The sequence below is a fragment of the Tenrec ecaudatus genome, chromosome 18, assembly GCF_050624435.1.
Source record: "Tenrec ecaudatus isolate mTenEca1 chromosome 18, mTenEca1.hap1, whole genome shotgun sequence".
Lineage (NCBI taxonomy): Eukaryota > Metazoa > Chordata > Mammalia > Afrosoricida > Tenrecidae > Tenrec > Tenrec ecaudatus.
Window position 1 is genome coordinate 3,364,463 of NC_134547.1, and position 22,600 is coordinate 3,387,062.

At 51.2% G+C, this 22,600-nt stretch overlaps 1 non-coding gene across 1 annotated transcript; it reads right to left on the reverse strand.

The window, feature by feature from the left end:
* Positions 1 to 12,886: 12,886 nt before the first annotated feature.
* LOC142432892 (U7 small nuclear RNA) lies at positions 12,887 to 12,949 on the reverse strand. Its single transcript, XR_012780986.1, has one exon. It is a non-coding gene; the product is annotated as a U7 small nuclear RNA (small nuclear RNA).
* Positions 12,950 to 22,600: the final 9,651 nt, after the last annotated feature.

The following is a 22,600-nucleotide window of genomic DNA, read 5'->3' on the forward strand; positions in this document are numbered from 1 at the left end:
CTACGTGCTCACTGCTGGGTGGCACGCCATCCTCGCAATTGTTCCTATGTGATGTCGGTCTCCAGGGCCTGGTCTCTCTCCTGACAACATGTCCAAAGTAGGTAAGACAAAGTCTTGCCTTCCTTGCCTCTTAAGGAGAACTCTGGCTGTATGTCTTCAGAGACAGGCTGTTTGTCCTTTCGGCAGTCCACAGCACTTTCCGTAGTCTCTGCCAGCACCCAGTACAAATGCACGGATGACTTCTTCAACCTTCCTTATTCAACATCCTCTTACGCACATGAGGCGATTGAAGACCCCGTGGCTTGGGAAATTGGAACCCCAAATTCAAAGTAGTTGCTGCGTCTAAATCCCCAAAGCTCACTGGCCCTCAAGTCGATATCGACTCCTAATGACTCTATAGGACAGAGAGTCCAACTGCCCCTGTGGGTTTCATGTCTGTAAGTCTGTAGGGTATCAGACAGTCTTATCGCTCCCCCAGAGTGTCCCCGGGCTGGCGAGTCAAACTGCTGACTTGGTAGTTAGCTGTGAGAGCTGAATTCCCCAGCTCCAAGCTGCAGAGGAAACAGATTGGTTTTGTTAGCAAGGAAACAGACCCACAAGCAGCCCAGGGTTGGTTTGGATGGAGTTCCGCGTGTGTGCTGAGCGAGCAGGGTTTAGAGTCACCCCGCTGCCTTCCTCCCGGTACCTGGAAAGCCGATGGTGGGGAAAAGAGGGTCCAGATACTTTTCCAGGTGTTTTTTTTCCCCCACACTCAAGCCCCTAGAACTAAGAGCGACATTTACATTTACGATGCCCCAGGGCAATGACCCCAAGGTAGGTCTTTCAACTCACCAGCTTCTTCACATGAGAAAAACGGGTTTCTACTGCCTGACAGAGTTAAGGTGTTGGGCCTATTCTAACCTGTCCTACAGGGTCACCATGGGTCCGAATCGACTCGATGGCAGTGAATTTGGTGTTTTTATTTGTTGCGGGGGGGTGTCCTGGAACCCTAGCGGCACAGTGGGTCATGCTACTAACCGCAAGGTCGGTAGTTTGAACCCGCCAGTCGCCCCTGGGGAGAAAGAGGAGGTGTTCAGGTCCGGTGTAGAGTCACAGTCTCAGAAACCCTCAGGGGCAGTTCCACCCTGAGCAACAGGGTCAGTGCAGGTCAGAATGGACTGGATGGTGCACCTGACCTTGGGCAGAGCAGACAGTGCTCATCGAGGCTGGAGTGAGGGGCAGGGCACTGGCTCTAGACGTGAGGAGAGGGGGGCCTAGAAGGACTTCACTGGGTTGAAGCTGCATGGTTTTATTCTGCAGAGGGGTGTGTGTGGGGTATCGGAGCCAAGGTGAGCCCTTTGGAACTCACCTATTCTATCTTGAAGATCAAAGCTAAACCTGTGCTCATTATGCTGCTGGCATGGTTCCAAAGGCCTCTTGGAATTTAATACCATTCCCAGGCATGAAGCCACTGCTGATTCGCAGCGACCCTATAAGGGAGAAAATGATAGGGTGGAGTAGAACCGGTGGGTTTCTGAAGCTGTAAAGTGATGGGGGGGAGGACAAAGGGGAGTGGCAAGGGGGGGTTTGAACAGCTGACCTGTGAGTTAGCAATCCTTTGTATACTGACTGAAGCAGCAGCCTCCTCTTTTCCCCTTGGAGCAGCTGGTGGGTTTAAACCAAGGATCTTGTTGTTGGCAGGTCAGAGCTTAACCCACAGCACCACCAGGGCTCCTCAGGAGCTCGGTAACCCACTGTCATCAAGGCGCATCTGACTCACAGCGACCCTACCAGGCAGAACTATAGGACAGAGGAGTAGCGCCCGTGGGTTTCTGAAGCGGTAACCTTCCTGGGAGCAGACTGCCTCATCTTTCTCCCTCAGAGTGACCTGGGCATTAGCGGTCCAATTTGTAGTCCATCTAGAGACAGACAGCCTCATCTTTTGCCCTTGGAAGTCCAAAAGGATTCCTGCCGGAGTCCCAGGCCAACTTGCACGGGTTTAACCCAAACAGAACGACTTGACCAGGCCTCTGACTTTAGTTCACAGCCGCAGACAGAGCTCTCTCAGTCAGACGCTGTCTTCTCCTTGGGGGAAGGGGGACCTTAAAAAATTTAAAAGGTGGGGATGAACAACAGAAACATGGGTGAAGGAAGACAGTGGTTGGGTGTAAGACATGAAAACAATAATCATTTATAAGTTATCAAGGGGTCACCAGGGTGGTGGTGGGGCCTGTGTGGATGAGGACCTGACACCCAGGGCTCAAATAGAAAGACAACGTTTTGAAAATGATGATGGCAACCTATGTACAAATATGCTTGAAACAATTGATGTGTGGAATGTCATAAGAGCTGTAAAAAAAAAAGCTGTAAGAACTCCCAATAAAATGATTTAAAAAATAAAATAAAATAAGGTCCTGGTGGCCTAGCGGGTTACAAGTTGGGTTGTCAACCACAAGGTCAGCTGTTCGAAACCACCAGTGGGAGAAAGTGGAAGCTTTCTGCTCCCGTCACGAGTTAGTCTCAGAAACCCACAGGGGCATTCCGACCCTGCCCTGTAGGGTGGCTGTGAGCTAGACTCGACTCGGCGGCAGCAATGAGCTTCAGTTTTGGATCCAAACAGTGGCTTCCGGTGGGTTTTGGGGACCCTAATCCTTTAGGGGCATAGCAGCATCGTCTCTGTCCCTCAGGGGCGAGATAGAGGCCAGGAAAGTTGTGCGCAGAGGAATTTATTCTGTCGCTCAACACCTGCTCACACACTAAGGGTAGCAATGGCTGACCTAGGAGAACTGTGCTGGGAAACCTCATCCCATCCCTGCCACATCCCTGCTGTGTTATATATTAAGAGAACACCCAGCCAAGTCCAGATCAAGTCCATAAGTCCGACATTAGCTCATATGTCTGATACCAGTCTATAAACTGCTCTTCAGACTCACGCAACACATGCACTGACACCGAATGCAGAAAGATCGTGGGCCAGTGCGTGGAAAGTCTTGTGCATCAGTGGTGGTGGAAGCAACTTAGCATTCGCGTGGGTCTCCACGTGGATCCAGGGTTCTGGTCTGGTCTTGTCAGCAGGAAGACGAAGCAGAGAGTGTGTGTCTGGCTTCCAGTGAGCTGTTTATCTCCTTAGCACCTCCAAATGAGGTCATCAAGCTCTGACCTTATTGACAGGCTAGACTCCACCCCTTTGCAAGTTGACAGGAGATGATGTAATGGCCATAGTGCTCCTGCCGCTTCATCGTTCCCTAAACATTTCCAAGGAGTGTGATTTGAGTCCCCTGAGGAGGAGGCCCCAACTGCCGTTTTCACATGGGCTGTTTTGACGTGGTGTTAATCAAAGAGCAAAGACTTCTTTGGGGGAAGTGTTGTCAGGTGCACGCCAGTCGGTTCTGACCCATAGCGCCCCTATGTACTGACCCACAGTCCCTTATGTACAACAGAAGGAAATACTGCCCATGGTCCTGCACCATGCTCAATCTGTTCGAAGTGTTACTCCCTGCCATCGAGTCCATGATGACTCACAGTGCCCCCTGTGGGCTTCTGATGCTGTAACTCTTTATGGGAGTAGAAAGTCCAGGCTTTTGCCTGTGGAGCTGAAGCTGGTTTCGAACTGCCAACCCTGTGGATCGCAGTCCAATATGTAACCGCTCGGCCCCCAGAGCTCTCTGTTTGTAGTGCTAGAGAGATGGAAACATTTCCTTCAGAAGTGTGTGCACCTGAATGGAGGATATGCCCAGAAACAATAGCTCCCTGTTTTGGTGGGTTTGTCTGAAAGGATTTCATAATAATACTTCTTGTCTTATTTTCATATTTCAATAACCTCCTTAGGAATCTTCCCTCCTCTCCTTCCCCAGCCTCCATCCAGACTCAGCACTGGGCTCCTGTGGATACCTAATTCAGCTCCTGTCACTCCTCTGTTCAAGGTTCCCCCCATGTCACTGGCTCCCCCGTACATCCCCCGACCCAACACCCCACTCCAATATAATCTGAAGTCTTTCCGGGCCTGGAAGAACATGACCTCTTGCTATGCCTGGCTTCACCTCCTTCTCTTGCTCTCTTTGACATCTCTGGCTTCCTTGCTGCTCCCTCCTGACTCAGGGCCTTTGCACATGCCATTCCGTCTGCTGAACACGCCCTTCATCCAGATAGCTTCCCGCACCTCTTTCTGACCTCTGCTAGAATGTCACCTTCTCAGAGAGGCCTGGTGGATCCCTCTCTTTAAACAGGAGCACCCCTTGCCCCTCCTTCCGCCCCGCATCTTGTAATTCCACGCCCCCCAGCTTTCCCTGTACCCCATTCATTTTTCTCCCGAGCACATAGCGCATGCTAACCCAGCCCACAGCTAAGCCCGGTTCCCATGGAGTCAGTCTCATCCATGGCGCCCTGCTCGCTGCGGCGATTTCAACAGCTGCTTATTTTCAGGAGTAGATCTCCAGGAATTTCTTCCCAGGCACTCCCTCCCGCACGGATTCGAACCTCCAGCCCTTCGGTAGGCAGCCGTGCCCAGAACCATTTTTACCACGCAGGTCTCAGGTGTTCTACTTTGGGGGGTGGGGGTGGTCGTGTTTGCTTTTAAATTGTACCGTGAATTAAGTGTGTGGGGTTCATTTCTGATCATCATTTCCCTGCATGCATCCACTTAAACAACTCGTCTCTTTTCTTCCACTAAAACACACTCTGTGTTCACTCTCTGGCTGGCCCATATCCGCACGACAAAAACAAGGCATGGGTGGACCATGACCTGGAGAAAAAAATGTCCAGACACATTTACAGAAAGAGGAGAGGGGAGGGGAGAGGGGGATGTGAGAGGAGAGGAAAGAATTTGGACTTGTTTTGTGAGTGGTGGCTGGATAGTGAAGGTGAAAAAATATTGGAGGAATGTTTTGGTTTTCAGCCGAAGGAGCACATTCTGTTACCTTGGTCCAGACGGCTGCTCTCCCTGTGTGCTCAACACAGACCAGGAGCTTTGAACACACCACTTTGCTCTTCTCAAAGCTCCCATTCACAACATGGACACTGCACACATGCTAGACACTCAAGTTAAGCATAGAGAAATTCAGAGAGCTAAAGGTCAGGTAAAGACGGGCAGTATTGGAACACAGGCAACCTGCTTCCAGAACTGTCCTGATCTATCCACTGAGCTGAAAGCCCTCCGTCTGGGTAATGTTGTTGTCAGTTGCCGCTGGGTGCTTTTCTGACCCCTACACCTGGCTGGTTTCCTCCATGGTAGGTCAACCTGAAGCTATCTAAAAGTGTAGGGGTGGCATTCAGCCTGTCAATCAGGTCACAGCTTGATGGCGATTCCTTGTGGGCATGGCCTTCTCATAAGAAGGGTCTTCTGGACTTACCCCCACCCTCTGCCTTCACCTCCCTCCGGGCAGACTCTAGTTGGTGCCAGAGCTCTTGATATGACCGCCGCCATTGGATCCACAAGACTTTGCACCCACCGGCCTGTGGTCATCTTGCTTGCTGCATCATTGCATGTGGCTGCGTGAGTCTGAGAGGGACTTATGGACTAGCATCAGACTTAAGGACTTCAGTTGGATTAGGCTGGGGTATCTTATTGATTCATAATTACTTCTTGGTAGAAAGCTCTTTTTTACCCATATATGAGTGTCATTGGGATTTGTTTCTCTAGTCAGCCTAGCCTAACACAATCTGCCCTGTTGGAACATAAGCTTCATGGGTATGGAGACTTTTGAATGTTCAGTTCCCCTGCTCTGCATGTCAAACGGGCCTCAGCATAGAGCAGGTGCCAGAGAGGTGTTTGTTAGAAACATTTCTGATAGCTTTGTGTTTGGAGTATGTATGTGCATTATTGCTTTATCACTTCTTTTTTTCCCCTCCCCCCAGCGCTTTATCACTTCTTTCAGCATATGTTGACCAGTGAGGTTGGAAGGGAGGGAGGGAGGCAGGGGGAAAGCACACCCCTACCCTGGATTGGCTGGATTAAACAGCCAGAGAGAAGGAGAAACAATGCTATGGAGGGGTGACGAGGAACACAGGCAAAATCCTTTCATTGCAACCTATTACTGACCCGCATTTATTGTATCCTTTCAGCAACCTTTCCACACGGGCTCCTATAGATGTCTCAGGATCTCTAATCTGTGCGTTGAGCAAATAAACCAGGAAGCTGGGCCTACATGAGGAAAAGTTCAGCATGAGAATTGGAGGCAGGCTTATGAATAACCTGAAAGATTGCAGGTGACACACCTGGCTTGATGACAGGCAAGAGGACTTGAAACACTTGCTGGTGAAGATCCAGGATTGCAGCCTTCAGTGTGGCTCAGGACCCAAGGTCAAGGAAACCCAAATCCTCACACCTGGGCCAGTCATTAGGCAACATCGTGAAAAACGGATGAAAGACTGAAATTGCCAAGGATTGAATTTTACTTGACTCTACAATCAATACTCATGGAAGCAACAGTCACTACATCAAAGGAGTATTGCATTAGGCAAATCTGCAGCGCACGACCTCTTGAATGTGTTAAAGACCCACGATGTCACTTTGACGACTAAGGTGTCCCTGATCCAAGCCATGACATTTTCAATCAGCTCGTGTGCCTATGATCACCGGACAGTGATGAAAGAAGACCCAAGAAGCGTCCATTTGTTCGAATTAGGGTGTTGGTGAAGACTATGCACTTCTTGAAGAACAAGCAGATCTGTCTTGGACGTACAGCCAGACTGTTACTTAGAAGCAAGGATGGTGAGACTCCGTCTCCTGTGCTTTGAACATCGGGAGAGAACAGTGCCTGGAGAGGCACAGCATGCTTGGTAAAGTAGAGGGTCAACAAAACAAGAAGAAGACCCTCAACAACATAGACTGACGCAGTGGCTGCAACACCGGGGCCCAGACCAGCCGCAATTGTGAAGGTGGCGCAGGACCAGTCATTGTTTCATTCTGTGTCCATGTACGACACAGTCCCACTATGAGCTGGAACCGACTTGAAGGCACCTAACACCAATAATCCTTGTACTTATACCATGTTTGAGTGCGTGCCTGATCTACCATCTGTGGGAGCAACACCTGACCTCCTTTGGTCTTTTGAGGTTCTGATGGTTGTTACTACATGCCACTGAATCAGTTCCAACCCATAGCGACCTGATGCACAACGGAAGGAAACCCTGCCCCGTCTTGTGCCATCTTCACAATTGTTCCTTTGCTTGAGCCCATTGTTGCACCAGTGAGTTTCAATCCATCTCATTGAGGCTTTCCCTCTTTTCCGCTCCCCCTCTACTTTACCAAGCACAATGTCTTTCTCCTGGGACTGGTCTCTCCTGATGAGATAGTTAGATCCTTTTTGGTCAACATGGCTCTGTAGGAACACGTGGGTTGCGTTTAGCTTGTCAATCAGGTCGCAGCTTGAGTGGACGGTGACCGAGATAAATGGTCGCCAACGCTGAGATGCTTCCACCGCCACTGGGTCTACAAGACTTTTTACCCACCGACCTGGGATTTTCCTGCATTTGGCATCATTGCATGTGGCTGCATGAGTCTGAAGAGGGAGCTATAGTTTCGTATTGGTCTTATGAGCTAATATCAGACTTGATCTGGACTGGACTGGGGTGAATTTGTTGCTTTGGTCAACCCGGCCTAACTCACCTGACAACATGTTCAAAGTAGGTAGGATGAAGTCTCGCCATCTTTCTTCTAAGGAACCTCCTGGCTGTACTTCTGAGGCAAATCGGTTTCTCCTTTTAGTAGTCCATGGCACTTTCAGTCTTCTTCTCCAGCACCACAGTTCAAACGTGGCAATTCTTCTTCGGTCTTCTTAATTCAATGTCAAACATTCTCATTGAACATACCATGTCTTGTGTCGGGTGCACCGTAGACCTCAAAGTAACACCCCTGGCTTTTCAATACTCTAAATAGAGTTCTCATGCAGCAGATTTACCTAAGGCAAAGCATCGTTTGATCTCTTGACTGCTGCTTCCATAAGCACAGATGGTGGATCCAAGCAAGACGACACCCTTGAGGTTCTAAGAGAATTCAGAAGTCCCGCCCAGGGGCCCCTCATTTCTCTTGACTACCAAGCGGTGTTGCTACCAGGTAGATAATAGTGCAGTACCTATGCCACCTGCAATGCAAGTTCTTGAGCATCATCAGAAATGCCCATCGCACCGGCTACTCGTGTACGGTGCAACGTAACTAAAAAGTCTACGATGGAACCACGGTCATGTCTTGCTAGGGGGTGCGGGTGGTTTGAACTTGCTTCCGCAGAACTTCTGATGGGTTCAAACCATCAGCCTCTACCCCCAACCCCAAACTCAGTGCCGCTTAGTGAGACCCACTCACAGGAAGCCTATGGGACAGGGTGGAGCTGGTCCCCTGTGGGTTTCCGAGGTTGTAAATCTTTATGGGAGCAGACGTCCTCATCTCCCTCCTGCTAAGTGGCTGAGAGGTTCCGACTGCTGACTTGGCGGGTGGCTTCCCAGTGCAACCCCCTCCACCACTAGGGGTCCCTCACCAAACTTCGTCGTGGTTGTTAGGTGCCTTCCAGTCAGTTCCAGCCCTTAGAGACCCCCTGTGCCCAACAGAACCGAACACTGCCTGGTCCTGCGTCGTCTTCACAATTGCTGCTATGCCTGAGCCCATGGGTGTCGCCACTATGTCCATGCATTGGTGTTTAGGTTCGTTTAACACAAACCCAAACCCACATTGTTGAGTCGACTCCCACTCCGAGCCGTCCGACAGCAAAGCGTCAAACTTCCCCACGGAGCCTCTGAGGCTCTGATCTTGACGGAGGCAGATGGCCGCATCTCTCTTCAGCCCAGCAGCCGGCGAGCCGAATCGCAGACCCTCTGGTTAGCCACCGGAGTCATTTCAACCACTTTGATGCTGTTGTGGGTAGGCGTCACAGAACTGGTTCCCACCCATAGCGACCCCAGGCACGGCAGAAGAAAACCCTGCCCAGTCCGGCGCCATCCTCACAATGGGCCCACTCCCAGAGCCCATGATGGCAGTCGCCATGCCCGTCCATCTCCTCGAGGGCCTCCCTCTTCTTCGCTGCCCTTCACTTTACTGAGCATGAGGTCCTTCTCCAGGGACGGGCCTCTCCTGACCACGGATGCAAGATGAAGTCTCACCATCCTGCCCTCTGCGGAGCGCTCTGGCCCTACTTCTTCCAAGGCAGATGGCGTTGTCCTTTGAGCAGCCCCTGGTATTTTCAGTAGTCTTCTCCAGCACCACGACTCAAACGCATGGGCGCTCCTTCATCAGACTCCCTTCTTCAGTGTCCAACTGTGACGTGCAAAGGAGGTCCCCGGGGCTTGGGGCAGACGCACCACTTGATAGCAGAGCTCTCTTAGCTCAGTGCAAGTCAATTTGTCGGGGACGTGCCTCCCCACAACCGAATGGGCTCAAGGGGTGGTTGTGTCATTGAGGGGCAAGTGAAAGGTCAAGTAGGCAAGGGCTCACCTCTCAGTCATGGCTTCAGGAGCCAGGTCCGGGCAGAGAGCGAGCTTCATGTCATCTCACGCGTTTACTTGATCTCGGGCACGCATGTAACAGGAAAGGGTAGTATAAGAGGTTTAACACGTAACAGGAGGGGGGCGAGCTAGGAGAGTACGCGCAATAGGAAGGGCAGGCAGTAGAGGCACGCGTGTGACACGTAACAAGGTGGGCAGGTTCTAGACTCGATGGCAGCCTAACCTTGGTCATTGCTGAGTTGGCTTGACCTTCGGGTGTCTTTGAGCATTTCTCTAGGGCAGGCGTCCTCAACCTACGGCCCGCGGGCCACATGCGGCCCGCCAAGGACATTTATCCAGCCCGCTGGGTGTTTTTGCCCCTTTGGTTTGTGTACTTCAAAATAAGATATGTGCAGTGTGCATAGGAATATGTTTATAGTTTTTTTTAAAACTACAGTCCAGCCCTCCAATGGGTCTGAGGGACAGTGAACTGGCCCCCTGTTTAAAAAGTTTGAGGACCCCTGCTCTAGGGGAACAACCTCCTATCCTGATCAGAAGAGAATGGGCCCGGCTTAGGGTGGGACAGACAACAGGGTCTGATTGCTTTTGATGACAGGCTGGCAACTTTCAGACAGGTAGCCCTCAAGCAGATGATCTTCCAGTGTATATAGCAGCGGCCACGTGCTTGCAAGCAGCACCTTAAAAATGGCATCATTACGCGGGAACGTCTTGGGGAATAACTTCTACTTAGGAGAATGTGAGTGAGGCGCATCTCAATCCACAGATGCGAAGGCTTCCTCCACGGGAGCCCTGGCCTCCCAGACTCCTTAATGAATGCAGACCGGTTGCCCACATGCGCCCTCTCCCCGGTATCATTTCAAAAACAAAAACAAAACAAAACACCTCACTGCCCTGGAGTTGTAGGCACCCTATAGGACCTATAGACGCCGTTGTTCTCCAGGGGAGTAGATGGTGACTCCAAACCCTAATCCCAACATAACCCACCATGGTACCCGGCAAGAGCAAGCCCGGGTGTCTTGTGGGGACTAAGCTGGCCCTGTCTGGCTGTGTGACTTTGGGCAAATGGCTTCACTAAACTCTCGGTGTCCCAGTGTCCCCAAAGTAAAAGGAGAATAGGCCTCGGGGGGCGTAGGGGAGGCGTGTGTGTGTGTGTGTGTCCCTATGCAGCATTGGGGGAGCTGGGCAGTGGTGTTACCACCACAGTGAGGGCGGTCACTGAGGGTCAGCCTCTCCTTCAAAGCGGGACACCGTTGATAAAACTCATATCCTGGTGAAATAGCCACGTGGCAGCCGAAAACCGTATCCCCTAGCTTGTCGTGCATTCTTTCCCCAAATCGGGACTTTTTAAAAACGCTGCGGGATGCGGGAAAATTTGTTAAAAATCAGGACTGTCCCGCCCAAAGCGGGACATCTGGTCACCTTAGTGATCACTGACTACTCAGAGGGCGGAGCAGAAACCCAGGAAGCAGGGTGGACTTCCCAGAGGAGGAGGGGAGGCAGGAGCCAACCTGAAGGACAAGTCGGACAGCCCCAGGTGGAGGGAGTGGCCAGGCAGACAGGCAGGGCTGCTGCCACGCCACTGCCCAGTGGGTGAGGGAGGCGGGTCCTTGTTTATTTCTCTTCCTAGAGCCTTCTGTGGTATTCACACCACAAAAATGTCTGGGGCTCTGCCTGCCTGCGCTGGCGGATAGGTCACGACGTCATCTTTGGGACAGCTGGGTGTACAGAGGAAAAAAACAGAGGTTCAGAGGGGGCGGCCACCAGCCCCATGTCACAGTGCAGGTGGCACGAAGTGTTCTCTTAGAGGGGTCTGAGGGAGGAGGGCTGGGGGTCAGGACTCCTGGTCTGAGGGAGGAAGAGGGCTGGGGGTCAGGACTCCTGGTCTGAGGGAGGAAGAGGGCTGGGGGTCAGGACTCCTGGTCTGAGGGAGGAGGAAGGTTGGGGGTCAGGACTCCTGGTCTGAGGGAGGAGGGCTGGGGGTCAGGACTCCTGGTCTGAGGGAGGAGGAGGGCTGGGGGTCAGGACTCCTGCCTGGTCTGAGGGAGGAGGAGGGCTGGGGGTCAGGACTCCTGGTCTGAGGGAGGAGGAGGACTGGGGATCAGGACTCCTGCCTGGTCTGAGGGAGGAGGAGGGCTGGGGGTCAGGACTCCTGGTCTGAGGGAGGAGGGCTGGGGGTCAGGACCCCTGGTCTGAGGGAGGAGGAGGGCTGGGCGTCAGGACTCCTGGTCTGAGGGAGGAACTGGGGGTCAGGACACCCTCTCCTAAGGGCAGCAGGTATGAGGCCCAGGCCCAGCCCTGCGCCCAGTGTCAGGTGTCTGAGACTGCGGGGGCCTCAGAGCCCGAAACCAACGCTGCCACCGCCCTGGTTCCCTGGTTGCCTTGCTGGACAGGCCCTCCTTCCTCCTTCGCTGGTCGCCAAGAGGGCCCCACCCTCTCTCCAGACCGCAGAGCCGGGTTCCCCAAATACCAGCGGAGCGGCCACTCCTGCACAGCCCAACTCGGGAAGGCCAGGGCCGAGGGCAAGGCTGGCCTGGGCCTGTGCCCTAAGAGTTTGCCTGGGTCTTCCTGCCCTGGGTCTACCTCTGTCCCCAAACTATGTCACCGTGGTCCTCAGAGCAGAACTTCTGCAGAGGGTTCTCGGCTGTGGCTTTTAGGGACGGTGTCGTGTTGGCACAATGGTTACCGTAAGTGCTGGGCTGACAGTTGGCAGTTCGAACTCACCTGATAATCTGCATCTGTGAAGCTTACATTCCACGCATTGTGAGCCAACCCCATGCCTTCTGGTTGATTCCGGCTCACAGTGACCACCCCGCACACCAGCCTGAAACAAACAACCCAAACTCCCTGTCGTTGCCCGTTAGGACTCACAGGGACCCTGAAGGGCAGGGTCCAGCCGCCCCTGTGCGTTTCCCAGACTAGAACACTTTGCAAGAGAAAGCAGCTGGTGGTTTTGAACTGCTGACCTTGAGGTTAGCAACGCAACCTGTCACCCACCAGAGCTCCCAGTGACTTTGTCAGCTCCCTGCCATTGAGTCCGTTCTGACTCACAGAGACCCGACAGGACAGGGTAGAACTGCCCCTGGGGTAGGGGCCTGGCGGTGTCGAAGATTGGAATTAACTTCTTTATGTATTTCTTCTCTCCTTCTTCTTCTTTTTTCTTGTGTGTGGGGTGTCTTCTACAGAAAAACAAATATCCTGCTAGACCAACGGTTCTCTTCCTCTGGGTCCTAACCCCTTTGGGGGTCCAAGGACCCTTTCACAGGGGTCGCCTGATTCATCACAGTAGCCAAATGACAGTGATGAAGTAGCAACGAAAATAATTTTATGGTTGGGGGCGGTGTCACCACCACTTGAGGAACTGTGTGAAAGGGTCGCGGCACGAGGCAGGTTGAGGACCACTGTGCTAGACAAATTCTAAGAGGGTTGAGTTTCTGAGACTGTAACTCCTTCCGCCCACCCCCTTTGTTTTCAGGGGGGGGGGTCTTTTGGAGGAAACTGGAAACCCTGCTAGACAAATTCTAAAAGCGCTGTTACACCAAGGCCGTAACTCTTTCCAGGAGTGGAAAGCCCCTTCTTTCTCCCTGCAAGCGGCTGGTGGTTTGAAACTGCTGAACTTGGGGTGAGCGGTCCACTACGTCACCAGGGCCCCTAAGTAGTGACTCTGCAGGACAGAGCAAAGCTGGCCCAGGGCAGGGTTTCTGCATTCACAAGCAGAAAGAGGAGACTTTCTACTCCTACCCTGTCCTATCAGACCGCTGTGAGTTGACGTCCACTCGATGGTGAGTGTAGAATCTTCATGTGGGCAGACGGCCTCATTTTCCTGACACAGAGCAGTGGGGGGGTTCGACCCGCTGACCTTTCTTTTGGCGACCAGTCCAGCGTTTAGCCATCAAGCTACATTGCCCTCAAAGATGGAAACCCGGGGAACTGTGGGAGGCGGTTCTGCTCAGTCTGGGGAGTGGGGAGCGGCTTGAGGCAGCCAGGGACCCAGGCTGCTGAGCGTGGAGGCTACGTAAGCCCGATGAACAAACACCGTTGCACATACATTAATTGTATCTATTCAATGGCTACTTCCTGGGCCTGCATAGGCGTCTCACCCCGTGTTCTCAAGGAGAGTCTCCACTTGGGGACACTGCCCTTCCACAGTGACAGGCCATGATACATCACTGGAGGTTGTGTTAGGAAATATCTTGGTTCTTGGCTTCCCTTGAGAAAGAATTCATGCTGATGCCCGTTTTGTAATCCAAGGGCTTTTTGTTGTTGTTGTGTTTTAGGAAGGACAGGACACGTTTCGGGTTTCCCAGTCTCAAAGGTGCTCACATCTGGGGAAAAGAGCACCCATGGGTGCAGAACTTGGGGGGATCCCAGGGACCGAGGGGCCGAGGGACCAAGGGGCAAGAGGCTGTGGAGGCCAGAGAGTTAGAGGGCATGAGAGACTGAGGCCCCAGCAGGCCTGGAGGGGGCCCTGAGGGGGCATGCCCGGGCGTCCCATGTGCGCCCCCACCCTCCGACCTACCACTAACCAAGAGCAGAGTAAGAGAGAGTGGCTTTCCACAGCCAGGATATTTCAAGCCTCTGGCTGGGGAGGCAAGGTTGATGGTATTGGTTGACCCCATTGACTGAGTTAAGCTCACCTGGGTGATGTCTGCCTAGTTTGGGCAACCAGGTGTACCTCCCAGCTGGCCAGGGACTTGTATATGAGCATGCTCAATTAGGGGTCTTCGTAGGTGTCTAGTGGTTGCCTGGTGCCTTTCCAACCTCCTCCACGGGGGCCTTTGCAGGCATGGGAGAGGCAGTCCCTGTCCCTAAGCTAGCTACCTAACACTACCACAATCTATTCCCAAACATGTTCTTTCTTGGTATCAGCTCCCCTCCACACTCCCCTTATCTATTTATTTATTTTGGCCATATCTTACACCATCCAAAATAACCATTCACATACAATTCTCCCCTCAAGTGGGGTAGCAGAGTCTTCCCCTACTTCCCACCCCTCCCTTCCAGTACCCTCAGAGCTGTAGTTCTGTGTTTGGGGTTGGAAGGGGATATGCAAGGGCAGGCCCACCTTGCTGCCGTCGGCTGAGGATGTCCTGGGAAACTGACTGAGCTCGGTCGGCATCCACAGCCAAGGAAAGACAAGAGCTCTGCTCTGGATCCCCAGCCTGCTCACGGGTCTCTGGCCTGCTCTGGATCTCCAGCCTGCTTACGGGTCTCTGGCCTGCTCTGGCTCTCAAGCTAGCAGCTACTTTCTCTTGATTTTTCCATCTAACAACAGGAGCCCAGAACAGTGATTCTACATGGGCATCATCTTCTGGAAGCAGCTAGCTTTTTATTGTGAACTGGATGAGCGTTCACAGGGCAGGTCAGGTTTCCATCCAACAATCCATACACCTTTTGTTTCATATCATTGATTGCACTCCCACACTATAACATCCTGTATCCCATTTCCTCCCTGTTTCGGTCCCTTCTCCCTTTTTAAAACAGCTTTATTGGCACTTCATCCACACATCATATAACTCAGTAGTTCGACCACATCAGGAAGCGTTGTACAATCTTTACCACAGTTTTAGGACATTTTATTCTTCTCTGTACTCATTATTCATGTAATTTTTTTCAAGCTTGACAAAAATTTTACACAACAAAATAGTCACTAACTCAACAACGTCTACGTGTATAGTTCAGTGCCATTGATGATACTCTTCCTGTTGTCCACGGATCGCCCTCCAATTCCCCGTCCCTCCTTGCCATTCTTCCTCTTTTTTTGACTCACTCACTGCCATGGAATTCCTCCTGACTCATAGAGACCCTACAGGGCAGGGTACAACTGTCCCTGTAGGTTTCTGAGACTGTAATTTTATGGGAGTAGAAAGCTCCATCTTTTGCCAAGGAGTCCCTGGTGGTTTCTAACTGCTGACCTTGGGGATTGCAGCCCAATGCATAACCACTACACTACCAGGGAACTTTGTTCTTGGGTTTAATCCTAATGTAAGTGTGTGAGGCAGTCACAATGACCTTCTTTGCATAAGGGTTAACTTGACAGGGTTTTGAAGGGTGAAGAGGAGTTCTCCAATGACAACAGAGATTACATCCTTCAGTACGGGCTACAACACAGTAAAAAGGAAACAAACAAACACATAAAAATCCTCACAACTGGATCACTGCACAGCATCATGATAAATGCAAAAGAGACGGAAGTTGTCAAGGATCAATGCTCACAGAGGCAGCAGTCAAGGATTCAAAGGCCTCCAAGAAGGAGAGTGAAGAGAGAAAGAAACAAAGAGGAGGTGGGGGTGGGGGACAGGACAAGCTATTGGGAGGCTTGATAAAGTGTTTAAGCTGCTGAATCAAAAACAAATAACGATCTGAATGATATCTGTAAGTGCTCCCGATAAGTGATTAAATAATAAAAAATATGATGCTAGAAAATGTAAACTCTTACCTACTTCACAACAAAAACTTTTACACATATATGTATATGTTCCTTTTTTCTCTCTAAAAAAATTTTAAACAATGTTTTCCATTGGGTAAATCTACTGCAAAAAAACCCCCAAACATGGTAAAGTGTTAAAGAAGAAAGCTGTCACTTCGAGGACGAAGGTGCACGTGATGTGAGCCGGAGGATCTCCAGTGGCCTGATCTGCGTGTTGGAGGAGGTCTTTCCACACTTGCTACGAGTGACAGTCTCGGAAACCCACAGGCACAGGCAGTTCTACCCTGTCTTATAGGGTTGTTATGAGTTGGCGTCAACTCGATGGCATTAAGTTTGTTTTTTGGGGTGGTGGTGGTAGGTATATGCATGGGAGAGCTGGATAATGAATAAGGAAGACCACAAAAATTGATACATTTGAGTTATGGTGCTGGTGAAGCCTATTGAAAGTACCGTGGACTGCCAGCCAAAAAGACAATTCTGTCTCAGCAGATGTACAGACAGAATGTTCTTGCGAGCCAAGGATGTGAGATTTTGTTTCAGGGACTTTGGAGATGTTTTGGGGAAGACCAGCTCCTTGACATCAGGCTTGGTAGAGAGTCGGCGAACAAGAGGAAGAAGATCTTCCAGGAGATGGATGGACACAGTGGCTGTGCACATGGACTCAGACAAAACAATGATTGAGGGGCCGTGTGGGACCGGGCACAGGGGGTCTCGTGAGTAGGAACCAGCATGGTGGCACATGGCAACAAGGAAGGAATGGTGTCCTAAGCACTGGAAGTGTCATAGGCAACGTCCTGGATCGGGACGTAGCAAAAGGCTCCTCTGGGTTAAGGATAACTCAATAGGACCTTGGGGGTTGAGTAGGATTTGGCCTGGGGGCCCTGGGCATAGTATTTTTGGTTTTAAAGCGGTTTTGTTCGCACACCACCCACATCACACAACTCGATAATCCAGCCCCACCAAGAAGAGTCGTGCAAGGACCACCACAATCAATTCCAGCGCATTTTCTTCTCCTTTGGACCCAATGTTATTCATGTCATTTTTATTTCCCTCACTGTGAGCCAAACAGACGCAACAACACACCCTCCAAATTCAACACCTTCTATGTCAGCAGTTCAGAACCTGTGGGTCACAACCCCTTTGGGGTGTGTGTGTGTGTGTCAAACGATCCTTTCACAGGGGTTGCCCGATTCCTAACAGTAGCAAACTGACAGTGATGAAGTAGCAGCGAAAATGATGTTATGGTTGAGGGTCGGGGTTGGTCACCACAACATGAGGAACTGTATCAAAGGGTTACGGCATTAGGAAGGTTGTGCACCGATGTTCAACATGTATCATTCAGTGCCATCGATCATACTCTTTGTGTTGTACAACCACTATTGATATCCTTTTCTAAACGATTCCACCCTTAACATAGACTCAATGTCCCCTAAGCTACAACCGTTCCTCTTTCCCGCATGGTAACCATTGGTCAAATTTGTTTTTTCTTTTCTTTTTAAGTAGCTTTGTTGATAGAGTACTCACATATCATACACTTCCATAGTTAAATCGCTTTTAAAAATAGGTGTATATCCATCATCACCATCAGTTCTAAGGCTTGCTTCCCTGGGTGTAGTGTTTTAGGATCGGAGCTTAACCACAAGGTGAGTAATTGGAAACACCAGCCGCTCCTCAGGAGAAAGACCGGGCCTTCTACTCCAGTAAAAGGTTAGAGTCTCAGAAACCCACAGGGGGCAGGTCTACCCTGTCCTATAGGGTTGCTCTGGGTCAGAATCGACACGATGGCCGTGAATTTGGTTTTGAGTGTTTTGTACCAAGTACAGGAGCCCCCATGGTGCTGTAGGTTAGGCATTGGCTTGCTCATCTTGAGTTTGGCAGTTTGAAGCCACCAACCACGGGAAGAGAGAGAGAGAAAGAGAGAGAGAGAGAGAGAGAGAGAGAGAGAGAGAGAGAGAGAGAGAGAGAGAAGTGGCTGTCTGCTTCAATACGGATTTACAGTCTCAGAAAATCTAAGGAGCAGTTTGTTTGTTTTTAAAATCATTTTATTGGGGGCTCGTATCTTATCACAATCCATCATCCATCCATCTATCCATACATACATCCATTGTGTCAAGAACATATGTACATTTGTTGCCATCATCATTCTCAAAACATTTGCCTTCTACTTGAGCCCTTAATATCTGCTGCTCATTTCCCCCCTCCCTCAGGAGCAGTTTTTACAGCATTGAGGTGAGTCAGAATCAACCTCACGGCAGTGGGATGTATTTAGGTTTTGCTTTTGTGTTTGTTTTTAAGTTGTTTTTTTAAAAAACATTTTATTAGGGACTCATACAACTCTTATCACAATCCATACATACGAAACCCAGAACCCGGTAAGCAATGATTATTTTCCAATCCCTTCTCAAACTGACTTTTAAACAAATTGGGCCACACAGGTCACCAGACATTGGCCATTTCAACATCCCTCACGTGTGTAATTTAGTGACGTTGTATTCAACATGTTGCCCAACCAACATCACGATCTGGTCTATTTCCACACTGTACCATCACGCAAGCAGAAACTCAGGAGTCCCAGCGATGGTATGGGTTAGGCGTTGGGCTACTGACTGCCGGGCTGCTGGTTCAAAGCAGCCAGCCAGTCCACGGGCGAGAGAAGAGGCTGTCTCCATAGAAAGTTTACAATATCAGAAATCTTTGAGTTTGAGTGTGTGTGTGTGTGTGTGTGTGTGTGTGTGTACCAAGCATGTTCTAAGTGCTGGATGGATGGGTGGGGCAGGTGAGTAAACGCCCAGGCCCCATCAAGGCTGTTACCCTCATGGGTTGGGTGGGGAGAGGGACAGATGATAAGCAGGTTGGCAAATAGGTGAATAAGACTTCCAGAGATGGAGCGACTCTAAGGCAGGCAGGTGTGGCTGCTTCAGGTGAGGGTCAGGGAAGTTTGCTGCGAGGATATAATCACAGAGCTTTGGCCTGGATTTCAAGGTTGAGTCAGAATTGCAGACAGGGCTTCCGTAAAGAGGGTATGCCTTAGGAAGGGTGAAGTCTGGGCGGGGGGCGGGGGAGGGAGTGGCTGGGGGAGGAAGTGAAATGGAGACTTTGATGATGGCCATGACAACGAGGACAGCAGAAACAACGACACCGACCAGCCGCCACAACTCCAATGGGTTGGCCAGGGCTTCCAACCAGTTCAAAACATTTCAGCGATTGCAATAAAAAACATGGCCCTGCACGCATTGCCACCAGCTGAGCCTGTAGCCTGGGGTCACTTGACCCTCCGTCTCTGGCAGTTTTGAACTCAAGGGACGCATTGACAGTGAGTTTGACCTTTGGAGGAAACAGCGATGTTCTGTGTAAAGAGTGCCCTCCGAGAGGGTGGCCGGCAGCTCTCTTTGAATGCGTGTTGCTCTCCAGAGTCCCAATAATCCAATCTCCTCGCCTCAGGCTCCTGAAACGCCCAGGAGGAAAGAGTGTGATCAGACTTTGGGAGAGGATCATTCCTAGCAGCCCTCGGCAGAGTAGCAAACACGCTAAGCGTTGTGATTGGCCGCCATGGTGGAGCCGAGTCAACCGCCATTTATGACCGGGGTTGGCCAGCAGCTTTGAGATGGGCAGGGGTGTTTTGTTTCCTACTTGGGCCAAATATTGCGGGCAACAGATTTGGTGGTCATGATGTGTACCCGGCCCTTGTTTATCAGTGCAATTACGGAACCATTTTGAATCAGCTCAAAGCTCTGGATGGGTCCCAAACCTGAGTTTCCAGAAACTCCAAGTGTGGCTGGGGCCACGCGCAGACGTGGGCTGTTCTGGACGTGCTTTAATGGAAGACGCTCAAACCCCAACCCAAACCACCACTGACAAACCCAACCCACTGCTCTGGAGTCAGTTCTAGCTCCCAGTCCAACTCCCAGCGACCCTACAGCACAGAGGAGAACTGCCTCTGTGGGTTCCCAAAGCTGTAAATCTATGCGAGGAGACAGCCTCGTTTTCCTCACTCTGAGTGGCTGGTGGGTTTGAACTGCTGACTTTAGCATTAGCAGCCCGATGAACAACCCACCAGGGCTCCTACACCAATTCACTTTGACTCTAGAAGGCAGAGTAGAACTACCCCCACAGGGCTTCCAAGGCTGTGAATCTTCCCAGAAGCAGGAGGCCACATCCTCCCCTGCCCCACCCCGTACCCCCTCCCCCCACTGAGGGATCGGTGGGTTAGAATCACCCATCTTTTGGTTAGCAGTTGAGCACTTTAGCACAGTGCCACGAGGACTCCTTGCGCAGGTATCAGTTTAGTTTGTTAACCACATCGCATCTTGTGTGGGCCCTCAGGGAGCTCCCCGTGCGAAAGTCAAGTCGAGATTTGCATTCAGCCTCCGATCTTGACCCTGTCGACAGGCCCAGACCTGTCATTGTGAGGTGCCCTCAGGACGCACGGAAACGGACAACGGAAGTTGTCAAGGATTTCATCTTGGTTGGACCCACAATCAGTGCTCGTGGAAACAGCAGTCAAGAGACCAGGCAGTGTCACGACAGCAATGTCCGCTGCGTAGCTACCTCTGGGAAGCGCCAAAGAGCGAGGATGGCACTCTGAGGGCTCAGGCACATCTGACTCGAGGCACGGTGCTTTCAATCGCCTTATGTAGATGTGAGAGATGCACAACGAATTAAGAAGATCAAAGAATCGGTGCCTTTGGATTACGGTGTTGGCGGAGAATCTCGAAAGGCACACGGACTTCAAGAAGAAGAATCAATTTGGAATAAGTGCAGCCAGGAGGTTCCTTCGAAGCCGAGATGGTGAGGCTTCATCTCCTGTACGTTGGACATGTTATCGGGAGAGACTGGTCCCTGGAAAATGACACCGAGCTTAGTATCGTAGAGAGGCACAGCATCAAGGAGATGGGCTGACCCAGTGGCCACAGCAACAGGCTCAAGCCCAGCAGCAATTATGTGGATGGAGCAGGACAAGGTAGTGTTTCTTTCTGACTCACATAAGGTCCCTGTGAGTCAGAATCAAGTCAATGACACCCAACCAAAGCCAACAACAACAAGAAGACAGAGTGGAGCTTCCCCCCATGTGGTTTCTAAGGCTATAAACCATTAGGGAAGCAGACGGCCTCAACTTTCTCCCACAGGACGGCTGGTGGATTTGAACCACTGACCTTTCAGTAAGCAGTGGTGCACTTAACTACTAATGGCACCAGGGCTTCTTCAGAGGCCTCTCCCACTGTCCCCACAGGACAGAGTGGAACCCTTAGCCTTTCTGAGGCTGCCTGTCTTCTGGGGAGCAGATAGTTCCACTGGTTTCCTGCAGAGAGACTGGGGGGGGGGGTCTCAACTGCTGACTTTTTAGTTAGCAGCCCAGTGCTTGACCCACAGAGCTACCAGGACTCCTTTGGTGGTGCTCTGGCAGGGTGAGAGCTCAGAGAAAGGCAGCTCCCTGGTCTAAGGGGGTTCGACTGGTGATTCTCTGCTTGCCATGACCATTCATGGGGCTGGGCAGGGAGAGGCAGGAGGCACCAGGAAGGTAGGCTGAGAACAGGGTCAGTGGGGGGAGGAGAAGGAGGGCGCAGGAGGGAGCTGTTTGTTCTTAGGGAGGGAGTGAAGGTGGAGCCCTCTGGGGAACCCCTTTCTGAAACTGGAAGAGACCGGTTCTGAGCCCCAGAGGTGCTGGGCCCAGTGAGCAGTGGAAGGGAAAGAGGCCAGACAGATTGGAGTTTGGATCCTGGATCAGAGACGTACGTGCCTTGTGAGTTTAGCCCATGAACTTTGCTTCTATAAAATGGGAAAGCCCGCACCCTCATTCACTGCAATGCTTTTTCACAACAGCTCAGAAGGTGGAAGCAACCCAAATGCCCATCTCGCTGAGGAACAGATGAACAGACGGTCTGCCCACACAACGAGTTATTACTCTGCCACAAGAGAAGCAGGGTCCTGGTCCATGCTATGATGTAGATGCATCTTGGAAGTACACTTAGAGTAGAAGAAGGCAGGCCCCGAAGGACAATTATTGAGGGATCCCACATATGTGAACTATCTGGAGGAGGCAAATGCATAGCAACCAAAGATAACCAAGTGGTTACCAAGGTGGGTGGATTGGAATGATCACGCTGGCGAAAATATCGGAAGCATCAGAGGCTGCCAGAAGAAGCAATTAAGTCTGTCTTGGAAGAGAGGGTGGCAAGACTTCACCTCACCTACTTTGGACGTGTCATCAGGAGAGACGAGTCCCTGGAGAAGGACATCGTACTTGGTAAAGTCAAGGGGCAGCAAGAAGAGGAGGATGGACGCAGAGGATGGACCAAGGGGCTCAAACCGAACCATTGTGAGGCCGATGCTGAGTTTCTTGCCAGGCCGAGCTGTGTTTCATTCCGTTGCACATAAGGGTCAACATTACCTGGAACTGACTCGATGATACCTAACGACAATGCCAGAAAGGGTGGGTGGCAGGGAAGAGTGAGGAGGTAGTGCTTACCCAGAATCCCTGCGTAGTGCAACAGGTTAACACACGCATGTGCCAATCAAAAGTTTGGAGGTGAAGTTATAACTCAGGGGACAGAATCTGTACAAATAGTTGATGGTGGAAGCAAATTTGTTCTGTAAACACACACACTCCCTATATCTCTGTCTCTGTCTCTCTCTCTCTCAAACACACACGTACAACTTCACCCTTTCTCCCCAAATGGATCACACTGGAAGGTCCTGGATAGGGCGGGAGGAACACGTGGATCCCAAACACAAATCATTAAGGACACCAGGTTTACTTGTCAA